The sequence below is a fragment of the Lutra lutra genome, chromosome 1, assembly GCF_902655055.1.
Source record: "Lutra lutra chromosome 1, mLutLut1.2, whole genome shotgun sequence".
Taxonomy (NCBI): Eukaryota; Metazoa; Chordata; class Mammalia; order Carnivora; family Mustelidae; genus Lutra; species Lutra lutra.
In genome coordinates, this window is record NC_062278.1 from 129,093,133 (window position 1) to 129,118,585 (window position 25,453).

At 37.9% G+C, this 25,453-nt stretch overlaps 1 protein-coding gene across 6 annotated transcripts in view; it reads right to left on the reverse strand.

The window, feature by feature from the left end:
* PPP2R3A (protein phosphatase 2 regulatory subunit B''alpha) overlaps positions 1-25,453 on the reverse strand; it is a 210,849-nt gene that overhangs the window by 77,734 nt on the left and 107,662 nt on the right. The gene's annotated exons all lie outside the window — the stretch shown is intronic.

Sequence of the window (25,453 nt, forward strand, 5' to 3'; positions counted from 1 at the left end):
GCAGGTTCCCTGCTGAGCAGAGAGCCCGATGCAGGGCTAGATTCGAGGAACCTGGGATCATGACCTGAGCAGAAGACAGAGGCGTTAACCCACCGAGCCATCCAGGCGCCCCCACCCTTTTACTTCTTATGATAATATGGGATGATAAATGTTTACATGATGAGATGAAGGGAGGTGAGTGGAGTAGGCACTGTGATGTAGCCTTAGGCAACTACTGACCTTCTAATGTTAGGTCAAGAGGAGGACCATCTGCTTCTAGATTGCAGTTGACCATAAATAACTGAAACTGTATACAAGGGTGGGATGAACTCCTCTATACTAATCCAAGCATACACACTTTTATTTCTATTTCCATATTTATCTATATATACTAAAAACTATGTAACCATATAGAGAATGGATTCTAATACTATACCACAAGGTTCAGTCTAAACTTCTCCCATTCTTTTGTAATGTTAACAGAATTGCCAACCTATATTCCATTGAGAAACAAATTTACTAAACAGAGTACAGTATTATAGTTTTTTTGTCTCTGGTCTTACAGTATCCACTTAAAATACTGCTTTCCAAGGTTACTCAGGTTAGGTCTCTCCTGTCCTTCCTTTATTCTCCTTAATGTGGTTAGAATACAGTTCAATTAATTTGTTACTGTTTATTATTTTATTCTGAGTTTCTTTCCCACAGGTCCAGGTTGATTTTAATCCATTACTTATTTCTTACAGGGAGAGAATTTACACATTACTATGGTTCTAAGAGTCAAAGCTGATGCAGAATTGACATCTTAGCAATACTGAGTTCTTGTACCCATAAAGAAGACCTCTCTCTCCATTTATATAAATCTTTTTTAAGATTTTATTTATTTATTAGAGAGATGGAGAGAGAGCACAATAGGCAGAGCAGCAGGAAGAGGGAGAGGGAGAAGCAGGCTCTCCGCTGATCAGGGAGCCTGATGTGGGGCTCGATCCCAGAACCCGGGGATCGGGACCCGAGCTGAAGGCAGCCGCTTAGCTGACTGAGCCACCCAGGCACCCCCTCCATTTATATAAATCTTATTTTAAGTTCTCTCACCAATGTTTTGCTCTATTTTGTGTGCAGGTATTGCACATCTTTTGTCAGATTCATCTCTAAGTATTTAATATTTTGAGGTGGTATTATAAATAGTATTTTTTAAACAGATTTATTTATTTGACAGACAGAGATCACAAGTAGGCAGAGAGAGAGGGGGAAGCAGGCCCCCAGCAGAGGAGGGAGCCCAATATGGGGCTCGATCCCAGGACCCTGAGATCATGACCTGAACTGAAGGCAGAGGCTTAACCCACTGAGCCACCCAGGTGCCCCTATAAATGGTATTTTTAAAATTTCAATTTTTTTTAAAAATCATTTTTTAAAATTTATTTTCAACATAACAGTATTCATTGTTTTTGTACCACACCCAGTGCTCCATGCAATCCGTGCCCTAATACCCACCACCTGGTTCCCCCAACCTCCCACCCCCCAACCTCTTCAAACCCTTCAGATTGTTTTTCAGAGTCCATAGTCTCTCATTGTTCATCTCCCCTTCCAATTTCCCCCAACTCCCTTCTCCTAACTCCCCATGTCCTCCATGCTATTTGTTCCACAAATAAGTGAAACCATATGATAATTGACTCTCTCTGCTTGACTTATTTCACTCAGCATAATCTCTTCCAGTCCCGTCCATGTTGCTACAAAAGTTGGGTATTCATCCTTTCTGACGGAGGCATAATACTCCATAGTGTATATGGACCACATCTTCCTTATGCATTCGTCCGTTGAAGGGCATCTTGGTTCTTTCCACAGTTTGGCAACCGTGCCATTGCTGCTATAAACATTGGGGTACAGATGGCCCTTCTTTTCACTACATCTGTATCTTTGGGGTAAATACCCAGTAGTGCAATTGCAGGGTCATAGGGAAGTTCTATTTTTAATTTCTTGAGGAATCTCCACACTGTTCTCCAAAGAGGCTGCACCAACTTGCATTCCCACTAACAGTGTAAGAGGGTTCCCCTTTCTCCACATCCCCTCCAACACATGTTGTTTCCTGTCTTGCTAATTTTGGCCATTCTAACTGGTATAAGGTGATATCTCAATGTGGTTTTAATTTGAATCTCCCTGATGGCTACTGATGAACATTTTTTCATGTGTCTGATAGCCATTTGTATGTCTTCATTGGAGAAGTGTCTGTTTATATCTTCTGCCCATTTTTTTTTTGATATGATTGTCTGTTTTGTGTGTGTTGAGTTTGAGGAGTTCTTTATAGATCCTGGATATCAATCTTTTGTCTGTACTGTCATTTGCAAATATCTTCTCCCATTCTGTGGGTTGCCTCTTTGTTTTGTTGACTGTTTCCTTTGCTGTGCAGAAGTTTTTGATTTTGATGAAGTCCCAAAAGTTTATTTTGGCTTTTGTTTCCTTTGCCTTTGGAGACATATCTTGAAAGAAGTTGCTGTGGCTGATATCGAAGAGGTTACTGCCTATGTTCTCCTCTAGGATTCTGATGGATTCCTGTCTCACGTTGAGGTCTTTTATCCATTTTGAGTTTATCTTTGTGTACGGTGTAAGAGAATGGTCGAGTTTCATTCTTCTACATATAGCTGCCCAGTTTTCCCAGCACCATTTATTGAAGAGACTGTGTTTTTTCCACTGTGTATTTTTTCCTGTTTTGTCGAAGATTAACTGACCATAGAGTTGAGGGTCCATATCTGGGCTCTCTACTCTGTTCCACTGGTCTATGTGTCTGTTTTTATGCCAGTACCATGCTGTCTTGGTGATCACAGCTTTGTAGTAAAGCTTGAAATCAGGTAACGTGATGCCCCCAGTTTTATTTTTGTTTTTCAACATGTCCTTAGCAATTCGGGGTCTCTTCTGGTTCCATACAAATTTTAGGATTATTTGCTCCAGCTCTTTGAAGAATACCGGTGGAATTTTGATTGGAATGGCATTAAAAGTATAGATTGCTCTAGGCAGTATAGACATTTTAACAATGTTTATTCTTCCGATCCAAGAGCATGGAAAGGTCTTCCATCTTTTTGTGTCTTCTTCAATTTCTTTCATGAGTGTTCTGTAGTTCCTCTAGTACAGATCCTTTACCTCTTTGGTTAGGTTTATTCCCAGGTATCTTATGGTTCTTGTACTATAGTAAATGGAATCGATTCTCTAATTTCCCTTTCTGTATTTTCATTGTTAGTGTATAAGAAAGCCATTGATTTCTGTACATTGACTTTGTATCCTGCCACATTACTGAATTGCTGTATGAGTTCTAGTAGTTTGGGGGTGGAGTCTTTTGGGTTTTCCATATAAAGAATCATGTCATCTGCAAAGAGAGAGAGTTTGACTTCTTCATTGCCAATTTGGATACCTTTTATTTCTCTTTGTTGTCTGATTGCTGTTGCTAGGACTTCTAATACTATGTTGAACAAGAGTGGTGAGAGTGGGCATCCTTGTCGTGTTCCTGATCTCAACAGGAAGGCTGCAAGCTTTTTCCCATTGAGGATGATATTTGCTGTGGGTTTTTCATAGATAGATTTGATAAAGTTCAGGAATGTTCCCTCTATCCCTATACTTTGAAGCGTTTTAATCAGGAACGGATGCTGGATTTTGTCAACAGTTACATGCCAATAAGCTAAGCAACCTAGATGAAATGGATGCATTCCTGGAAAACTATAAACTCCCAAAATTGAACCAGGAAGAAATGAACAACCTAAATAGACTGATACCTAGTAACGAGATTGAAGCAGTGATCAAAAACCTCCCAAAAAACAAGAGCCCAGGACCTGATGGATTCCCTGGGGAATTCTACCAGACTTTCAAAGAAGAAATAACACCTATTCTCCTGAAGCTGTTTCAAAAAATTGAAGCAGAAGGAAAACTTCCAGACTCTTTCTACGAAGCCAGCATTACCCTGATTGCCAAACCAGGCAAAGACCCTACCAAAAAGGGGAATTTCAGACCAATATCACTGATGAATATGGATGCTAAGATTCTCAACAAGATCCTAGCAAACAGGATCCAACAGCACATTAAAAAGATTATCCACCATGACCAGGTGGGATTCATTCCTGGGCTACAAGGATGGTTCAACATTCACAAATCAATCAATGTGATAAAACAAATTAATAAGAAAAGAGAGAAGAACCACATGGTCCTCTCAATTGATGCAGAAAATTTCAATTTCTAATTGTTTGTTGCTAGTATGTAGGAAGAAAATTGATTTTTATATACTGGTCATGTTATTTGTAAACTTTCTAAGCTCACTTACTAAACACAGCTTTAGCAGCATCTCATGAACTTTGACATGCTGTGTTTTCATTTTCATTCAGTTCAAGATATTTGTTTCCTTTTCATTTCTTCTCTGACTCATGGGTTATTTAAAAGTGTTATTTAGTTATCAAATATTTAGAAATTTTCTGGAGATCTTTTATTATTTCTAATTTAATTCCATTAAAGTAAAAGAAATACTTTATGAGCTGAATTTTGAATTTTTACGGAGATTTTCTATGGCTCAGAATATGGTCTATCTTGGTAAATATTCTGTGTACATGTTAAAGGAATGTGTATTCTACTGTTGTTTGGTAAAGTGTAATATAAATGTCAATTAGGTCAAGTTGGTTGATAGTGCTGCTTAAGTGTTCTATATCTTTATTGATTTTTCTTCAGCTTGTTCATTACTGAGAACAGCACATGGAAATCTACAATTATAATTGTGAATGTACCCATGAAGTTTTATCAGATTTTGCTTCATGCATTTTGAAAGTCTGTTATATGGTACATAAGCATTTAGAATTGTCATGTTGTTATATATTTTTTTAAGATTTTATTTACTTATTTGACAGACAGACAGACAGACAGACAGCGAGAGGGGGAACACAAGCAGGGAGAATGAGAAAGGGAGAAGCAGGCTGCCCGCTGAGCAGGGAACTTGATGTGGAGCTGATCCTTGGACTCTGGCATCATGACCCAACCTGAAGGCAGACGCTCAATGACTGAGCCACCCAGGTGCCCCATGTTGTTATATTCTTTACGAGTTGTTATATTCTTGATGAATTGATCTCTTTATCATTTTTGTTACATTATTCATGAATTGTTACATTCTTGATGAACTGATCCGTTTATCTTTACCAAGCAATACTATGTGCTTTAAAAACTACTCTGTATTAATATAGCCATCCAGCTTTTCTTTTTGCAGAAAAAAATGCCATATAACATAAAATTCATCCAACAATTTTGAGTATATAGTACAATATTGTCAACAACTTGTACATTGTTGTACAACAGATCCCTCCCACCCCAATCCCAAATGATCAAAACTCCATACCCACCAAACAACAACTTCCCACACACTCTCTCCCAGCCTCTGGCAACTACTTTTCTTTTTTCTAGGAGTTTGACTACTTTAGATACCCCATGTAAGTGCGATAGTATAGTAATGGTCTTTTTGTGACTGGCTTATTTCTCTTAGCATAATGTTCTCAAATTTTATCCATGCTGTTGAATATAACAGAATTTCCTTTTGTTTTAAAGGCAGAATAATATTCCATTATATGTATATACCACATTCTCTTTATCCATCCATCTACTGATGGACATTTAGGTTGCTTTTATTTCTTGGCTATTGTGAATAATGCTCAATGAACAAGGAATACAAACAGCTCTTTGAGATGGTTTTCCATTCTTTTAGGTATATACCCCACAGTGGTACTGTTAGGTCATATGGTAGCTCTATTTTAAAATTTTTTGAGGAACTTCCATACTATTTTCAATAGAAGTTATACCCTTTTACCTTCCCACCATCTGTGCATAAATGTTCCAATTTCTCCATATCCGCACCAATGCTTTTTTTTTTTTTTAACATTCTAACAGGTGTGAGGTGATATTTCACTGTGATTTGATTTGCATTCCCCTGTTTATTATTTTTTTTAACTGATGTTGAACATCTCTTCATATGCTTGTTAGACATTTCAACTTCTTTGGAGAAATGTCTTTTCAAGTCCCTGCCCATTTAAATATCTGGTTATTTTTACTGCTGCTCTTATTGAGTTGTAGGAGTTCTTTATATATTCTAGATATTAACACATTATCAGATATGTTTGCAAGTATTTTTTTTTCCCATCCTATAGACTGCCTTTTACTACACTCATCCCTTTGCTGTCCAGAAGTTTTAAAGTTTGATGTAGTCCCATTTGTATAGTTTTTCTTTTGCTGCCTATGCTTTTTTGGTCATATCCATTGCCAAACCTAAGGGTCATGAAGGTTTTCCTCTCTGTTTTCTTCTAGGAGTTTTATAGTTTCAGGTCTTAGGTTTAGGTCTTTAAACCCTTTTGAATTCATTTTTGTACCTGGTGTGAGATAAGAATCTAACTTCTCTCTTTTACATGTGGATATCCAATTATCCCAATACCATTTATTGAAGAGATCATCCTTTCCCTACTGTGTTGGGAATGGATGCAAATCATCTGAGTATACATGCAAGAATTTGTAGCTTTGTAATATATTTTGAAGTTAGGATGTGTGAAGCTTCCAGCTTTGTTCTCCTTTCTCAGGGTTGTTTTGGCTATTCCAGATCGTTTAAAATTCCATACGAATTTTAGAATTGTTTTTTATATTTATGCAAAAAATGCCATTGGTATTTTTAAACTTTACTGGGGAATAAGCAATACACAAAATTGTACATATTTAATATAGACAGGTTAAAGAGTTTGGACATATGTGTATACCCAAGAAAACATTACCACATTTAAAGTAATAACATATTCACCACCTCCAAGTTTCTTTGTACTTATTTTTTCTTTTGTCTGTTTGTTTGTTTTGGTAGAATACTTAACATGAGATATATCCTCCTGACAAATTTTAAGCTGCAAAATATAGCACTGTTAACTTTATGCACTATGCTGTACAACAGATGTCTAGAATTTATTTCCCTTTCATAACTAAAACTATATCCACTGAACAACATCTTCATGATTTAACTTACACGAGGTATCCAAAACAGATGCACAGAAGCAGGGTATAGAACAGGGTTGCCAGGAGATGGGGGAAGGGGACCATTTGGATTTTGATAGAACTTGAACTGATCTATACAGACTATTCTGGGTTGAATGGGCATTTAAAAATGTTAAGTCTTTCAATCCATGAACACAGTACGTCTTTCCATTTATTTGTAAGAGCTTTCTTTTGATTAGTGTTAGCATGCTATATCTCTTTTTCTTCTTTTACTTCTAATCTATTTGTGTCTTTATAATTAAAGCACATTTCTTTCAGGGAACATATACTTGGGTCTTACTTTTTTGTCTAATCTTTGCCTTTTGAGAGTATTCACATCACTTACATTTAATGTGTTATTGATATCGATATGGTTAAGTTTAGGCCTATCATCTTGTTTGTCCCATCCATTCTTTTTTTAAAAAAATATTTTATTTATTTATTTGACAGAGAGAGACACACACAGAGAGGGAACACAAGCAGGGGGAGGGGCAGAAGGAGCAGAAGACTCCCTGCTGAGCAGGGAGCCTGATATGGGGCTCGATCCCAGGACTCTGGGAGCATGACCTGAGCCTAAGGCAGATGCTTAACAACTGAGCCACCCAGGTGCTGCTGTCTCATTCATTCTTTGTTCCCCCTTTCCCCTTTCTTTCCTGCCTCCTTTTGAGTTCACTGAGCATTATTTAATAACTTATATCTTATTTAAAATTTTTTTGGGTTTTTAGCTATAACTGTTATTTCAGTGGTTGTGTCAAAGAGTAGAGGTACATCTTTAACTTACTATAATCTATTTTCAAGTGGTATTATACCACTTCATGGATAATATGTGAATCACACAATTGTATACTTCCATTTTTCTTCTCCTGGACTTTAAGCTATTGTCAAATTGTACTTAGGCATATGTTATAATCGCCACAAAACACTGGTAGTTTTGTTTAAATCGTTATCTTTTAAAGAGATCTGAATAATAAGAAATCATATACATTTATCCATTTAGTTACCATTTCTGGAGATTTTCTTTCCTTTATGTAAATTTGTATTTCCATCTGACATTATTTTCTTCCCTGACTGAACAACTTCCCCCCAACCCAAATACATTTCTTATACTGCATTTCTGACGGTGATGAATTCTTTCAGCTTTGCTATGTCCAAAAAATTCTTTAACTCACTTCCATTTTTGAAAGATATTTTCACTGGGTATGATGCTCTAAGTTGATAGCTATTTCTTTGAGTACTTTAAAGATGTTGCTCCAATGTTTCTGACTTGCACTGTTTCCAACATGAAATCTAATTTTATCTTCACCTTTGTTCCACTTTATGAAATGTGACTATTTCTCTGGCTGCTATTCAAATGTTCCCTTTATTACTGGTTTTGAACTACTTTATTGTGATGTGACTTGGTATAGTTTTCTTTGCATTTCTTGTGCTTTGGGTTTCTTGATTATCTTGGGTTTGAGCTTGTAGTTTTTAACAAATACAGAAAATCTGGGGCTATTATATCTTCAAATAATTTTTCTGTTCCCCTGCAATGCAATTCCAGTACTAACTATCCAGAATCGGTACTGATTTCACAAGTTAGGGGCACAGTCCTTCACAAGACTTCTCTCACCATTAACTTGGGTTCCTACACCATCCACACTTCTGGCCAACTGACTATACAGTTGGGGGTTTCCACTACCCCCTTAGGTTTAACAATTTGCCTAAGTGACCCAAAGAAATGAGGAAAGTGCTACATTATGGTTACTATTCTATTATAAATGATACAAGTCAGAACCAGCTAAACAAGAGATGCAGAGGGAAAACTCTGAGAAGGTCTGAGACATGGAGCTTTTATTTTCAGGGCATGGCACCCTCCCAGCCCATCATTGTGCTTCAGTGTCCAGAGTTTTTATTGGGTTTCATTAGGTAGGCATGCTTGATTAAATCATTGTGCATATGACTGAACTCCATTTCTAGGTTCCATCCCCAGGTTGATATCACCTGGCTGAAAGACCTAACTTCTAATCACATAGTTGGCCTTTTTGACATAGCAAGTCCTCATTCTGAAACTATCCAGGGACCAACCATTAAGGAGTCACCTCATTACTAAAAATTCAGGCATGGTCCCAGGAGCCCACTGTGAAAGACAAAGATGTTCTTATCATTTGGGAAGTTCTAAGCACTTAGCAGCTCTGTCCTAGGAACTCAGGACAAAGACCCGACAAATTCTTTATTTGAAATCCCCCCACCTCTCCCATGTATAAGTATGTTAGTTTGCTTAGTTATGTCCCACAGCTCAGGGATTCTCTTTTCATTTTTCTTCCTTTCTTTGTGTCTCCATTTCTCATTTTGGATAGTTTCTAGTCTATGCTTCAAATTCACTAATCATTTCACTTGCAATGTTTAATCTACTGTTAATCCAATCTGGTGTATTTTGCACCCCAGACACCTTAGTTTTCTTTTTTTTTTTTTTTTTTTTTTTTGACACCTTAGTTTTCATCTCTATAAGTTCAGTTTTGGTTTTTTAAAGTATGTATCTTCCCTGTCTTAACTTTTTGGGTAGATGGAATTCAGTTATGATAGGTGTTTTAATGTACTTATCTAATTCCAACAGCTCGGTCGGTTTCAACTGATTTTTTTTTCCCGCATTACCTGTTGTATTTTTCCGCTTCTTTGCATGCCTGATAGCATCAACCATTACAAATTTCACCTGGTTGAATGCCGGATATTTTTATATTCTTATAAATATTCCCAAACTTTGTTCTGGGATGCTGTTATGTCACTTTAAAATCCTCTTATCCTTGTAGGTCTTGCTTTCTAAATTGGTTAGGCAGGACCTAGCAATGTTTAATTTAGGGTTAATTATTCTTCATCAATGAAGCAAGACTCCCAAGAGTACTCTACCCAAAGTCCTGTATATTATGAGGTTTCCAGTCTGGCTGGAATAGACCAATACTATCCCTGGCCCTGTGTGACTGCTCCCTCTAATCATGGATAGCACTTTCTTTAGCTTTAGTTACTTTCCCTACATACATCTTCTGATCAGTATTCTCCTGAATACTTGTGGAGGTGTTCTAAAGATGTCTGGAGCTTTCTCACTGGTGCTCTGCCCCTAGCCACCCTGATCCTCTAGCTCTCACCTCTGTCTCCTAAAATCAGGAAATCTGATGGACTCTGCCTGGAGTCCCGCTTCTCAGACTGTGGCTTGGAAACTCTCAAGGCATTAAGTTGAAACAACCATAAGGCTTAACCTTGTTTGCTTCTGTCTGTCAGCAATCACCATCTTTTGTTGCTAGATATCCAGTATCTTGAAAACCACTGTTTTGTATTTCTTGCTTGATTTTTTTTTAATTGAAGCATAGCTGACATATACTATTATATTATATATTAGTTTCAGGTGTACAGCAGTGATTCAACATTTATATACATTACAAATGATCACAGTAACTGGAAGTTAGTATCTCTTAATCCCCTTCACCTATTTCGCCAATCTCCCCAACCACCTCTCCTCTGGCAACCACCATTTTGTTCACTATGTGTGTTTGTTTTGTTTTTTAGATTCCACATATAAGTGAAATGATACATTATTTGTTTTTCTTTGTCTGACATTTCACTCTCTAGGTCCATAAGTGTTGTTGCTAGTGGCAAGATTCCATTCCTTTTTATGGCTGAGTAATACTCAGTACTCATATATATCACATATATATACCACATCTTATTTACTCATTCATCTACTGATGGACACTAGGTTACTGTAAATTACGCTGCAGTGAACATAGGAATGCATATATCTTTTTTTGAATTAGAGTTTCCATTTTCTTTGGAAAAATACCCAGAAGAGGATCATATGGTATTCTATTTCTATTTTTATGGTATTTCTATTTTTAATTTTTTAAGGAAACTCCATACTGTTTTCCACGATGGCTGCACCAATTTACACTTACCAATTTACCACCAATAGTGCCCAGGGTTCTGTTTTCTCCATATCCTTGTCAACACTTGTTATTTCTAATTTTTTTAGTACTAGCCATTCTGACTGGTGTGACGTGATATTATGGTTTTGATTTGCATTTTCCTAATTAATGATGTTGAGCATCATTTCATGTGCCTGTTGGTATGTTTTCTTCAGAAAAATGTCTATTCAGGTTCTCTGCCCATTTTTTTTGGTAAGATTTTATTTATTTATTTAAGAGAGAGACAGCAGGCATGAGAGAGAGAACATAAGCATGGTGAGGGGCAGAGGGAGAAGCCAACTCCCTGATGAGCAGAGAGCCTGATGCGGGGTCGATCCCAGGACTCTGGGATCATGACCTGAGCCAAAGGCAGGCTTAACCAACTAAGTCACACATGTCCCCCCCATTTTTTAATTAATTAATTTATTTGACAAAGAGAGTGAGAGAGCACAAGCAGGGAGAGCAGCAGAGGGAGAGAGAAGTAGGCTTCCCACTGAGCAGGGAACCTGATGTGGGACTCGATCCCGGGACACTGAGATCATGACCTGAGCCAAAGGCAACTGCTTAACTGACTGAGCCACCCAGGTGCCCACCCCTCATTTTTTTAAAATGGGTGTTGAGTTGTAGGAGTTCTTTATATATTTTGAATATTAACCTTCTATTGGACATATCATTTGTATATATCTTCTCCTATAAAGTAGGTTGCCTTTTCATTTTGTTGATGGTTTTCTTCACAGTGTAAACCTTTTTAGTTTGATATAGTCTCAACTGTTTTTGCATTTGTTGCCCCTGCTTGAGGAGACAGATCCAAAAAAATATTGCTATGATTTATGTCTAAGCATTTACTGCTTATGTTTTCTTTTAGGAGTTTTATAGTCTCAAGACTTACATTTAGGTTTTTAATCCATTTGGGGTTTATTTTTATAGATGGTATAAGACAGTAGTCTAATTTCATTCTTTTGCATGTAGCAAAACTTCTTAATTTCATTGTTTTTCTTCTATTTTTTTATCTCTATTTCACTTATTTCCACTCTTACCTTTATTATTTCTTCCTTCTACTAACTTTGCTTTTTGTTCTTTTTTCTAGTTTCTTTAGGTGTAAGGTTAGAATGTTTATTTTTCTTGTTTCTTAGGACAGGCCTATATCATAAACTTACATCTTAGAACTGCTTTTGCCCTATCCAACAGATTTCTGAATGCTGTGTTTCCATTTTCATTTGTCTCAAGGTATTTTTAAACTTACTCTTTGATTTCCGCATTGACTCATTGTTGTTCAGTAGCACATTGTTTAGCCTTCATGTGTTTGTGTTTTTTAAGTCTATATGTGTCTTTAGGTCTGAAGTGAGTCTACTGTGGACTGAATATAGATGGGTCTTATAATTTTTTCTTGTAGTTGATTTCTAGTTTCATACCACTGTGGTTGGAAAAAATGCTTGCTATGATTTCAGTCTTCCTAAATTTACTGAGACTTGTTTTGTGGCCTAACATGATCTATCCTGAAGGATGTTCCATGTGCACTTGAAAAGAATATGTATTCTGCTGTCTTCTAATGGAATGTTCTGTGTCTATCTGTTAAGTCCATCTGGTCTAATCTGTTGTTTAAGGTCACTGCTTGCTTCCTGATTTTCTATCTGCATGATCTATCTGTTGATATAAGTGGGGTATTAAAATCCCCTACTATTTTTAAGAGAAAATGGAGCAAGAAAGGAAGATGGCGGTGGAGTAGGAGGATCCTAGGCTTGTCTCAACCCATGAACACAACTAGATAACTACTAAATCATCCTAAATACCCCAGAAATTGACCTGAGGACTGGCAGAACAGACTCCACAACTAAAAGGAAAGAAGAGGCCACATCAAAGATGGTAGGAAGTGCAGAGACATAGTTGAGGGGAGAAGCAGACTGCAGGTGCTGCAGAGGGAAGGAAGCCATGGTTGCAGAGAAGGGTGAGAGAGAGAGGAGTACAAGGGAGAACACAGAAGGAGAATGTTTCCTCAAACTCACTGGCTTAGAAGATCAGAGGGGCTAAATTCTGTGAGTTCTTAGAACAGTGGGAGTCAAACCATGGAGTTTTAAAGGCCAAAGGGCTTGGCTGGGATAGAGGCCAATAGAGAATGTGCTACTACTCCTAAGACAAGGCAGGCAGACAACCTGGAGGTTGACAGCATGGAAACAGTGATCTGAAGAACACCTGGGCCACACATTGGGGAGATGATTCACTCTTCTCACACCATGTACCCGAGAGGCAGTATTCACAGAGACAACTCTTCAGGAACAAAGGACCTGGCTGGTACCATTTTCCTCCCCTGCCCCTCAGCATAACACATGCCACCTGTGGGAAGCAGGAAAGTGCTAATCCTGGCTGCCTAACTTGTTTACACCGAGCCTCACTCCCCTTTGCTCTGGTGGGACTGCCCCCTTGGTCAACTTGCCTCAGTCCGGCACAACACCGCACCCCCCCCATCTCCACCCAAGAAGAACTCTGTCCACACATATGACCAGAGAGTTCTACAGAGCCTCAGTTCTGGTGGAGTTGGTGTCAGGTCTCATTGCAAAAGCAGACCAGAGCACACCTAGTTAAAACTCACCACATTCAGGCCAGGGACCAAACACTGCCCAAGGAAGGTAAAGAGAACCTCTGCAGGTGACTGGCCTGAAGGATAGAGCAGCCAAAACACAACAGCAGAGCAAACGCAGCACATGCTGGAGATACTCCCTGAAGTGCCAGGCCCTAGGCATTACATGACCTCTTCTTCATAAGGCCATTACTTTCGGGAGCAAGAGATATAACTGGCATCTGATTGTTGATCTTAGCTCTAGCCTTGATCTCAGGGTCGTGAGTTCAAGCTTCATGTGGAGCCTCCTAAAAAAAAAGTCTTAAAAAGTAGTAAACAAAAGAAGTCCTTAACTTACCAGAGAAAATCCATAAAGTTCACTGGAGATTTCTCAACAGAAACTTGGCAAGCCAGAAGAGAATAGCATGATATACTCAAGGTGCTGAACAGGAAAAATCTGCATCCAAAAATACTCTATTCAGCAAAGCTATCATTCTGGATAGATGGAGAGATAAAGAGTTTCCCAGACAAACAAAAACAAAAGGAGTTTGTGACCACTAAACCAGCTCTGCAAGAAATATTAGAGGGAACCCTTTGAGTGGGGAAGAAAGACCAAAAGTGACAAAGACTAGAATGGAACAGAGAAAACCTCCAGAAACACTATCTTTACAAGTAAAACAATGGCACTAAATTCTTACCTATCAATTACTCTGAATATAAATGGACTAAATGCAACAATCAAAAGACATAGGGTGTTAAAATGGATAAAAAAATAAGACCCATCTATATGCTGCCTACAAGAGACTCATTTTAGACTAAAACACCTCCGGATTGAAAATGAGGGGATGGAGAAACTTTATCATGCAAATGGACATCAAAAGAAAGCTGGAGCAGCCATATTTATATCAGACAAACTAGATTTTAAACCAAAGACTGTAACAGGAGAAAAAGAAAGGCACTACATTATAATAAAGGGGTCTACTGAAAAACAAGATCTAACAAATGTAAATGTTTATGCCCCCAACTTGGGAGCAACCATATATATAAGACAGTTAATAACAAACATAAAAGGAACTCATTGTTAATAATAGAATAATAGTAGGGGACTTTAATACCCCATTTACGTCAATGGACAGATCAACTAAGCAGAAAATTAACAAAGAAACAATGGCTTTGAATGACACACTGGACCAGATGGACTTAACAGATATATTCAGAACATTCCATCCTAGAGCAGCAGAATACACATTCTTTTCAAGGGCAAATAGGACATTCTCCAGAACAGACCACATGCTAGGTTACAAATCAGGCATCAGCAAGTACAAAAAGACTGAGAGCATACCATGCATATTTCCCAATCTCATTGCTATGAAACTTGAAGTTAATCAAAAGAAAAAATTTGGAAAGACCACAAACACACAGAGATTAAAGAACATCTTACTAAAGAATGAATGGGTCAACTAAGAAATTAAAAAAGAAATTAAAAAAAAATACATGAAACAAATGAAAATGAAAACATGAAGTCCATAACCTTTGGGGTGAAGCAAAAGGGGTAATAAGAGGGAAGTATATAGCAAAACAGGCCTACCTCAAGAAGGAAGAAAAATCTCAAATACACAACCTAACCCTATACCTAAAGGGCCTAGAAAAAGAACAACAAATGAAGATTAAAGTCCACAGAAGAAGGGAAAAATAAAGATTAGAGCAGAAATAAATGATACAGAAACAAACAAACAAAAACCCCAACAGAATAGATTAGTGAAACCAGGAGCTGGTTCTTTGAAAAAGTTGATAAAAATTGATAACCCCCTTATATAGACTTATCAAAAAGAAGAAGAGAAAGGACCAAAATAAATAAAATCACCAATAAGAAAGGAGAAATAACAACCAATGCCACAGAAATACAATTATAAGAGAATAATATGAAAAACTGTATGCCAACAAATTGGGCAATCTGGAAGACATGGATAAATTTCTAGAAACATATGAACTACCAACTGAAACAGGAAGAAAAAGAATACTTGAACAGACTGATAACCAGCAAAGAAATGGAATCAGTAATAAAAAATCTCTAAGTCCAGGGCTAGATGGCTTCGCAGGTGAATTCTACCAAAAATTTAAAAAGAGTTAATAATACCTATTCTTCTCAAACTATTAAAAAAAAAAGATAAACTTGAAATGGATAAAAGACCTCAACGTGAGACAGGAATCCATCAGAATCCTAGAGGAGAACATAGCCAGTAATCTCTTCGATATCAGCCACAGCAACTTCTTTCAAGATATGTCTCCAAAGGCAAAGGAAACAAAAGCAAAAATGAAATTTTGGGACTTCATCAAGATCAAAAGCTTCTGCACAGCAAAGGAAACAGTCAACAAAAAAAGAGGCAACCCACGGAATGGGAGAAGATATTTGCAAATGATGGTACAGACAAAAGGCTGATATCCAGGATCTATAAAAAGAACTTCTCAAACTCAACACACACAAAACAGATAATCATGTCAAAAAATGGGTAGAAGACATGAACAGACACTTCTCCAATGAAGACATACAAATGGCTATCAGACACATGAAAAAATGTTCATCATCACTAGCCATCAGGGAGATTCAAATTAAAACCACATTGAGATACCATCTTACACCAGTTAGAATGGCCAAAATTAGCAAGACAGGAAACAACGTGTGTTGGAGAGGATGTGGAGAAAGGGGAACCCTCTTACACGGTTGGTGGGAATGCAAGTTGGTGCAGCCACTTTGGAGAACAGTGTGGAGATTCCTTAAGAAATTAAAAATAGAGCTTCCCTATGACCCTGCAATTGCACTATTGGGTATTTACCCAAAGATACAGATGTAGTGAAAAGAAGGGCCACCCATACCCCAATGTTTATAGCAGCAATGGCATGGTTGCCAAACTGTGAAAAGAACCAAGATGCCCTTCAACGGACGAATGCATAAGGAAGATGTGGTCCATATACATTATGGAGTATTATGCCTCCATCAGAAAGGATGAATACCCAACTTTTGTATCAACATGGATGGGACTGGAAGAGAATATGCTGAGTGAAATAAGTAAAGCAGAGAGAGTCAATTATCATATGGTTTCACTTATTTGTGGAGCATAACAAATAACATGGAGGACACAGGGAGATGGAGAGGAGAAGAAAGTTGGGGGAAATTGGAAGGGGAGATGAACAATGAGAGACTATGGACTCTGAAAAACAATCTGAGGGTTTTGAAGGGGCGGAGGGTGGGAGGTTGGGGGAGCCAGGTGGTGGGTATTATGGAGGGTATGTATTGCATGGAGCCCTGGGTGTGGTGCATAAACAATGAATTGTTACGCTGAAATTAAAAAAAAAAAAAAAAAAAGAAAAGAAATGGAAGGGAAACTTCCAAACTCATTCTACAAGGTCAGCATTACCCTGATTCTAAAACCAAACAAAGACCCCACTAAAAAAGAGAACAATATCCCTGATGAACACAGATGCAAAATTTCTCACCAAAATATTACCCAGTGGATTATTTACCAGGACCAAGTTGGATTTATTCCAGGGTTGCAAGGGTGATTCAATATTTACAAATCAATCAACATGATATATCACATTAATAAATGAAAGAAGAACCATATGATCCTCTCAATAAATGCAGAAAAACATTTGACAAAGTACAGCATCCATTCTTGATTAAAAACCCTCAACAAATAGGGACAGAGGGAACATACATAAACATAATAAAGGCCATGTATGAAAAACCCACAGCTAGTATCATCTTCAATGGGGAAAAACTGAGAGCTTTTCCTTTATAGTCAGGAATAAGAAAGGATGTCTATTCTTATCACTGTTATTTAACACAGTACTAAAAGTCCGAGCCACAGCAATCACACAACAAAAAGAAGTAAAAGGCATCCAAACTGGCAAGGAAGAAGTCAAACTTTCACTATTTGCAGATGACATGATACTCTATGAGGAAAACCCAAAAGACTCCACCAAAAAATTGCTAGAATGGATACATGAATTCAGTAAAGCTGCGGGATACAAAATCAACACACAGAGATGTGTTGCATTTCTATGTATTGCCAATAATGAAGCAACAAAAAGAGAAAAAAAAAACAATCCCATTTATAATTGTACCAAAAACCACAAGATACCTATAAATAAACCTAACTGAAGAGGTGAAAGATCTGTACCATGGAAACTATAAAACACTGATGAAAGAAATTGAAGAGGACACAAAGAAATGGAAAGATGTTCCATGCTCATGGATTTCCAGAGCAAATATTGTTAAAATGTCTACACTACCCAAAGCAATCTACACATTTAATGCAATCTGTATCAAAATACCACCAGAATTTTCCACAGAGCTAGAAACAAACAATCCTAAAATTTGTATGAAACCACAAAAGACTCCCAATAGTTAAAGCAATCTACAAGAAAAGCAAAGCTGGAGGCATCACAATTTCAGACTTCAAGTCATATTACAAAGCTGTAGTATGGAACTGGAACAAAAACAGGCACATAGATCAGTGGAACAGAACAGAATATCCTGAAACGAACCCCAACTATATGGCTAATTAATCTTCGACAAAGCAGGAAAGGATGTCTAAATGGAAAAGAGACAGTCTCTTCAACAAATGGTGTTGGGAAAACTGGACAGCAACATGCAGAAGAATGAAACTGGACCACTTTCTTACTCCATACACATACATAAGTTAAAAATGGATGAAAGGCCTAAATGTGAGACAGGAAACCATTAAAATCCTAGAGAAGAACACAGGCAGTAACCTCTCTGACATAAGCTGTAGCAACCTTTTTTTTTTTTAAATTTTTATTTATTTGACAGACAGAGATCACAAGTAGGCAGAGAGAGGGGGGAAGCAGGCTCCCTGCTGAGCAGAGAGCCTGATGTGAGGCTCCATCCCAGGACCCTGAGACCATGACCTGAGCCGAAGGCAGAGGCTTAACACACTGAGCCACCCAAGCGGCCCCCCGCAACTTCTTATTATATATGTCTCTTGAGGCAAAGGAAACAAAAGCGAAAATTAACTACTGGGACTTCATAAGATTAAAAGCTTCTGCACAGGGGCGCCTGGGTGGCTCAGTGGGTTAAAGCCTCTGTCTTTGGCGCAGGTCATGATCCCAGCATCCTGAGATCGAGCCCCGCATTGGGCTCTCTTAACCAACTAACCCACTCAGGCACCCCTACTTACTGCCATTCTGTTAACTGTTTTCTGGATTTTTTTTTTTTTTTTTTTTTTTTTTTTTTTTTTGGTAATTCTTTGTTCTTCTTGTCTTGCTATCTTCCCTTGTCATTGGATGACTTTCAAGTTTATGGTCTTAAGTCCTAACATATTCTAAAAGCACTACATTTTAGTCTACCCCCCCCCATGTTTTAAATGTATTTGATGTTGTATTTTACAACTTTTTATTTTGTGTATCCCTTAACTAATCATTGTATATATAGTTGATTTTACTACTTGTCTTTTAACCTTCATACTAGCTTTATAAGTGGTTGAGCCACTACCTTTACTGTATGTTTACTTTTACCAGTGAGATTTTTTCTTTCATAATTTTCTTCCAGTTATGGCATTCTCCCCCCACCACCCAGCCCCCACTTCAAGAGGTCTTTTGAACAATTCTTGTAAGGCTGGTTTAGTAATGATAAACTTCTTCAACTTTTACTTGTCTGGGAAAGTTTATCTCTCCTTCAATTCTGAAATATCCTTGCTAGGTAAAGTACTCTTGGTTGTGTTTTTTTTTTTTTTTTTCCTTTTCTTTTCTTGTAGCACTTAAAATATATCATGCCACTCACTTCTGGCCTGCAAAATTTTTGCAGAAAAGTCAGCTCATAGTGTTATGGGTGTTCCCTTGTAGGTAACTAGCAGCTTTTCCCTTGCTGCTTTTAAGATTCTCTTTATCTCTAATTTTTGACATTTTAATTATTATGTGACTTGTGTGGACCTCATCTCTGTGGTTTCTGGACCTAGATGTCTGTTTTCTCCCCCAGGTTAAAGCAGCATTCAGTTATTATTTCTTCAACTATGTTTTCTGCTACTTTCTCCTTCTTATCCTTCTAGGACCCCTCTAATGCAAATGCTGGTATGCCTGATGTTATCTAAGAGGTCCCTTAAGCTATGCTCATTTACAATTTTTCATTCTGCTGTTTAGCTTGAATGATTTCCACTACCCTGTTTTGCAGATGATCGATCTATTCTTCTGCACCCTCTAAAGTTGCTGATTCCCTCTTGTGTGTTTTTAATTTATTGTTCTTCAGCTGATTGGTTCTTTTTAACATTTTCTATCTCCTGTTGAAGTTTTCACTGTGTTCATTCATCCTTCTCTATAGTTCAGTAAGCATTTTTATGACCATTATTTTGAACTCCCTATTAGTTAGTGTTCTGGTTCTTTTTCTGAGGTTGTTTTCTGTTCTTTCATTCCTATCTCCTCATTTTGTCTCACTCTATTTGTTTCTATGTTTTAGGTAAATCGGCTACATCTGGTCATGAAGGAGTGGCCTTATGTAGAAAGCATCCTGTGGGGCCCAGAAGTAAAATCTCCCCTAATCACCAGAACCAGGTTCTCCAGGGGGGACTGTTTGTAGGCTGTATGTTCCCTTCTTTTGTGGCTGGGTCACCACTGCTGTGGACCCCTATATAGGAGCAGTTTTTGGAGAATAAGCGTCCAGGTTTAAGACTACCCATTAGGTGTGGTATAGTAGAAACTGCTTTGGAGGTGGGCAGCAGGCCTAGCCTAGGGTGCCTACTGGATGTGGCACAGTGGGAACCATTTTGGAGAGGACCTGCTGGGGCAGGTTTGCAAGGCAACACCGGAATGGGGTGAGTGGTGCTAGCAAGGATGATGGAGAGTGTCAGGACTGGCACCTACTACACTGGGCCAGCTAGGCAGGAGGGCAAGAAAAATGGATCCTGCCACTGCTTCCATTCCTGGAGAAAGTTCCTACTTTCTTATTGGTCCAACATCATGTCCCTTGGGCATTCAAAGGAAAACTGACGTTAACTGGACTTTTTTTTCTTTCTCTTCATCAATTGTAATCATGCCATATTTCAGTTTGCTTCAAGCTTAGATCACTTTTTTTTTTAAAGATTTTATTTATTTATTTCACAAACAGAGATCACAAGTAGGCAGAGAGGCAGGAAGAGAGAAAGGAGGAAGCAGGCTCCCTGCTGAGCAAAGAGCCTGATGTGGGGCTTGATCCCAGGACCCTGGGATCATGACCTGAACCGAAGGCAGAGGCTTTAACCCACTGAACCATCCAGGTGCCCCTAGATTGTGACTGTTTTATAGAGGGTTATTTTTTTCAATTTTCTTGGAGTTTTGAATTGCTTTTTTAAAACTTGTTTATATAGAGAATGCTGTGCTACAAGCATATCTTCCAGTTTCCCTGTTTCCAAATATGATAGTACTGCATAGAATAGTTTCATCCCTCCCTGTTCCCCTTTATGGAGAACTTGTTCCCAGAGAAATCCATCGCCTTTTCTATTCCAGACTGGCTGCCCTTCTGTTGCCATTTGAGGTCTTCCCTTCACTGATTCTCTGGATTGAATCCACTGTTCCATGGATTTTATGTATTCCTCTTTCTTCGTTTACTTAATTTTTTGGGAAGATTTATTTATTTTAGAGAGCAAGAAGAAGAGATGGAGAGAGCAGGCACATGTGCATGCATGTGTGGGGAAGGGGCAGAGGGAGACAGGAGAAAGAATCCCAAGCAGACTCCACGCTGAGCATCGAGTCTGATTTGGGGCTCAATCCCACAACCTGAGATCATGATGTGAGCCTAAACTAAGAGCCAGGCATTAGCCTACTGTGCCACCAAGGTGCCCCTTGGTTTACTTAATTGGATACAGTATCTATTCCAGTAATTCTTTAGAAAATAGGGAGATAAACTTTCTGAGCCTTTAAATGCCTTTATTCTAATCTCATATCTGACTAATAGCTTAGCAGGATACTGGAAATCTGATTTCAAATCCATAACTCCTAGAGTTACTAATGAGAATCCAATACCACCCCAATTTTTGTTCTTATTAAAGGGACCTGGTTTTTCTCTCTGAAAGCTTTTAGTATCTTGTTTTCATGAGCATTTTTCTAAAATCTTTGATGACATGTTTATGTATGTTTCTTTTACTCACTGTACTTGGCTTTTTTCAATCAAAAGACCTGTATTCTATATTATTTATTTAATTCTTTGGGCAGGACTAGAGGGAGCAGGAAAGTCTGGTGTGGGAGTGTCAAATTCTATTTTTTTTTTTTTTAAAGATTTTATTTGTTTATTTGGGAGAGAGAGTGAGTGTATGAGCAGGGGCAGGGGAGAGGGAGAAGCACACTCTCTGCTGAGCAGGGAGCCTGATGTAGGGCTTGATCCCAGGACCCCAGGGTCATGACCTGAGCGGAAGGTAGATCCTTAACTGACTGAGCCACCCAGGCACCTCTCAAATTATATTTTTGACTATATGCTGGTTACACAGGCATGTTCCCAAGGAAGGAAACAGGGATCCCAAAGAATCCTACTAGGTTCTAGCTCTTTGTACCCATCTTATCATCCCAGTCTCTTGAATTCTCCCCATTCTGTATTATTTCTGTGATGATTTCCTTCTCTCCCTCCTTTCTTCTCTAGAAGAAATTCTTGAATTAGTTCTCTATGTTTCCTCCTTCCCTCCTTCTCCCTCTCTTTGGCTTTCTCTTCCTTCCTGTGAGATATCCTAAACTTTAGTTTCCAGGACTTATAATGAAATTTCAGATTTTGGTACTTACATTTAAAAAAATTTTTTAAAGTAGGCTCCATACTAGGTGTGGAGCTCAATGTGGGGCTTAAACTCACAACCCTGGAGATCAAGAGTAGGATGCTTAACCAACTGAGCCACCCAGGACTCCCCTACATTTTAAAATTCTAACAGCTCTTTCTGGTATTAGCTTTCTGTTTTCATAATATTCTATTCTTATTTTATATAATCTATCTGAATATAGTAATTATTATTTACAAAGACTTAATTTTTTAGAACAATTTTTAAAGAAAAATTGGTAAGACTGTATAGAGTTCCTATATACCCTACATTACATTAGCATCTGTTACAGTTAATAAATATTGACACATTATTATTATTACTATTATGAGAGACCATACTTTATTAACTTAGTTTTGCCCAGTATCTTTTTTCTGTTCTAGGATCCTACCCAGGACCTCATATTCCATCTAGCTGTCACATCTCCTTAGGTTCCTTTTGGCTCTACCAGTTTTGCAAACTTTCCTTTTTTCTGATGACCTTGATAGTTCTGAGGACTATTAGTTAGGTACTATCTAGGATATTTCTCTACTGGAATTTGTCTTAGCATGCATTATTGTTTGTTACTTTGTTTAGGCTTGTGAGTAAATGCCAGTATGCACTTTACTTTTGGGAATTAAGTAGGAAGTCAACTGTTTCCATTGTTTTATATACCAAACTTCAAAGAATCCTCATTTCTAATACTTCCCATTAGAACTGCCAACCCTAACTTTACAGTTGCTCTGGGATCCTGCTAAGAGACTAGAGAAGAGTATCTCATTTCTCTACTGTAGTCCATACATAGCCCCTCATTCTGGGCTGTGGTTTCCTTAGTCTGTTTCTACTTTCTAGCTTTAAGAAATTGGAAATCGCTTGACATTAATTTTTTTCCATTTTTCTCTACCATTCCATTCATGTGTTAATTCCCTTTAAATTTCTAAATTTTCACTTTAGAGGAGTTTGGTAAAGAATGGGAGAAGAATGTATCTAGTATTTGGTCTGTCAGCTTTTACTTGACGACTCCATAAATCTACTTGTTAAAGAAAAATAAAATTCCTCCTATATAAAGTATAAATGTTTACTAACTCATAATTATAGTTTTGTTATTGTTTGTAATTCTTTTGATATGGATTTAATTTATATTCCTGTCCGTGATTTTATTAAAGCTTCTAATAAAACTCAGTCAGGAGTAGGGTCCCCAGAGGAAAAAGAATTTACCCATATGAACCTTTCATGAAGGGACTATGTCATGGGCAGGTGAAGGGAAAACACAAGGGAATAGTGAGGCACCAAGAACAAGCAACAGAAGGATACCCTTACAATCTCTAGAGACAGAGGGACAAGGCAGGGAATAGCATTATGGGAGTGAGGTAGGCACTCAAACTATGGAGAAGAGGCCATCCCTCAGAAGCTGTAGTATACAGATATAGTTGCTGTGCTGAAGTGGACTAGGAAAAAAATGCCCACTCCTAGCAGTACAATCCACTGGCCAGACTCAGCCAGAAGCTAGCCAGAGATGGGGACCCAAAAGATGCAGTTTGTAGGAGTCAGAGCAGGGCCAGAATGGATTGAGGGGTAAAGGTAAAGGGTGGATAGAGAACTGTTATTAAAATCTAATGTTTTCAAACAGACATTTCTCCAAAGAGACATACAGATGGCCAAAAGACACATGAAAAGATGCTCAACATCATCAATCATCAGGGAAATGCTAGTAAAACCTAAGTGAGATATGGTCTCACACCTGTCAGAATGGCTAAAATAAAAAAGATAAGCAATAACAAATGTTGGTGAGGATGCAGGGAAAAGGGAACCTTCATGCACTATTGGTGGGAATGCAAACTGGTGCAGCCACTGTGGAAAACAGTATGGAGGTTCCTCAAAAAGTTAAAAACAGAACTACCATAGGATCCAGTAATTCAACTGCTGGGTATTTACCCAAAGAAAACAAAAACACTAATTCAAAAAGGTATATGCAGCATTATTTACAAATTATGGAAGCAGTCCCAGTGTCCATCAGTAGAAGAATGGATAAAAAAGAGATGGTATATATAAACAATGGAATATTACTCAGCCATAAAAAGAATGAATCTTCCCCTTGGAACTGCATGGATAGACTAGAGGGTATATTGCTAAGTGAAATAAGTCAGTCACAGAAAGACAAATAACATGATTTCACTCGTGGAATTTTAAAAAAAGATTTATTTATTTATTTTAAGAGAGAGAGCCAGCACGCATATACTAGACCAATGGGGTGGGGGATGCAGAGGGAGAGCGATTCCCAGAGAGAGAGATTCCCAAACAGATTCTGTGTTGCTTGCGGAGCCCAAGTCAGGGCCTGATCCCAAAACCCAAGATCATGACCCAAGCTGAACTAAGAGTTGGACACTTAACCAACTGTCCCATCCAGGTGCTCCTCATATGTGGAATTTAAGAAACAAAACAAATGAACAACAACAAAAAAAGAGACAAATAAAAGAGACAACTACAGAGAATAAACTGCCAGAGAGGAGGTAGGTCAGGGAGAGGTGAAACAGATAAAGAGACTTAAGTATACACTTACTGTGATGAGCACTGAGTATACAATTGCTGAATCAGTATATTGTACACCTGAAACTAATATAACACTGTATGTTAACTATATGGAATTAAAGTGAAAAAAAAATAAAAAAAATCACGCAGCTTACAACAAAAATAGTGTTTTAGAAATACAGTTCAAATGCTGAATATTTGTGATTTGACAAAACATAAGTAGCAACAGGTAATGTTGGGTATTATTATGTATAATGATCCTAATTAAATGTAAAAGACTACTAAGTGTCCTCATTCTCATGAGTACTTTTTAAAGGGGAACAATAATATGTAGCATATGAATCTAAAAATAATCAGGGCCATCATGCAAGTTAAGACAAACTTGAAGACCATGAATGTAAAATAAATCATAAACATGGAATTTGTTATTATAATTAAAAATCCATGTCATATTTATTAGACATAGAATAGTGGTAACCACTGGATGGCAGTGACTGGGAGGAACATGAAGAGCTTTGGGGGTACCGGTAAGGTTTGTTTCTTCATCTGGGTGCTAGTTACACAGATGTGCTCACATTGTGAAAATTCACTGATTGCTGGTACACTTATGATTTGTGTTTTTTTGTGTGCATGTTATATTTCAACAAGAAAATTACCAAAAAAATGATGGTAGC